This window comes from Mus caroli, chromosome 9 (genome assembly GCF_900094665.2).
Source record: "Mus caroli chromosome 9, CAROLI_EIJ_v1.1, whole genome shotgun sequence".
In the NCBI taxonomy this organism is placed as follows: domain Eukaryota; kingdom Metazoa; phylum Chordata; class Mammalia; order Rodentia; family Muridae; genus Mus; species Mus caroli.
In genome coordinates this window covers 36666474-36667827 of record NC_034578.1, presented here as the reverse complement: position 1 = coordinate 36667827, position 1354 = coordinate 36666474, and the positions used below count along the sequence as shown (strand labels likewise).

The 1354-nt window shown below is 32.2% G+C and overlaps 1 protein-coding gene across 1 annotated transcript in view; it reads left to right on the top strand.

Annotated features, from left to right (window-relative positions):
- The first annotated feature begins 951 nt into the window (after window positions 1–951).
- LOC110302093 (olfactory receptor 150-like) overlaps window positions 952–1354 on the top strand; it is a 3058-nt gene continuing 2655 nt past the window's right edge. Inside the window, exon 1 of the mRNA XM_021172872.1 lies at window positions 952–972. The gene's annotated coding sequence lies outside the window, so the exon portion shown is untranslated. The remainder of the gene's footprint in view (window positions 973–1354) is intronic.

Sequence of the window (1354 nt, the reverse complement as noted above, 5' to 3'; positions counted from 1 at the left end):
TTCAGGTATTTAATAGTTATTTATCTACCTCCAATGGAAGGTTAATTTTTTAAATTATCTAGCTATTTTTTCTAGATTATTTGTCTTTTAGCCATTAGAATATAACATCCCTTTGGTTCTATTAATTGTTCTCCCTAAGATACATTACTTCAGATGTGTTAGTTTCATCTACCTATGGTGTCTTTTAAGGAACAAATTAATTTTAATTTCAATTATGTTCAATTTTTTCCATAAAATTTGATTGTGATATCTTATCCTCACCAATTTCATGGGCATGAAATTCTACCTAAGTATTTCTTCAAATGTTATTTTTAGATACTATAGAATATATTATAGTATCCATTTTTCATTAATTTTTTCAAAGTATGGAAAGTTGGATATCAAGTATTAACATGTAACTAAATCTAATTGCCCATTTGTTGGAAAAACATTCTTCTTACACTGAATTGTAATTAGGAAGCACATAAGTTCAATGATTTATATATGTAACTTTTTTATAGATTGACAATTTCCTGACATCTGATGCCATACCATGGCTTTTGTATTTATTTTCTCACCTAATTGCCCTAACTTAAAGTTCTGCTATAATGCTAATTAAAGTTCAGCTTATACTGTTGATTGCCTTATGGAGCAAGGCTTTAGGTTATCACCATTAAGTATTTATTGCAAGGGTTGTGTATGTGTGTGGTGGTCATTTGTCTTTGTGTGGATGCTGCTCTTATTATAACATAGAAAAAAATGGTACCATGATTCAGGGAATGACAAATAGGTAATGAGGAGTCCTTAGCAGACTGACTACTAACATTCTCATACCAAAAATTATATTCAGGGAAAGATGTATCTTATATTTATCTATATCTTCCATGTGTTGATAGGGCTAATGTCTTAGGGAGGTAAAATTGTAGATGCCTTAAAAAAATAAAAGGTTGAGTTCTAACGTGAAAATTTCTGGCTTCTTTAAGAACTGAGAGGGTGTCATATGATACTTTTCTGGAAGCTTGTGCAATGCTTGGCTGGTCTTTGCTGACCATCAAGCATTTGGCTAGTCTTTGCTAGCTAGTCAAAGCTTCAATGTTCTTCGATGATCTTTATTTTGTAGAGAGACACGTGCCAATGATCTTCTTGTGGTATTGTGGCTATTTCTGGCTATTTCATACTACTGACACACATAGATTTAGCAAAACTTGAAATTTCTCTTGAATCAAACTCTGCTACTGATTCATGTTTGATATTTGCTATTTGACTGGACTGCAGGTATACTGATAATGAAGAGTGGAATCACCACAACGAGCGACTTTTAAACAGGTCCAGAAGACTTTTGGGATAGCATTGGAAACGTAATTGAGGAAAATAT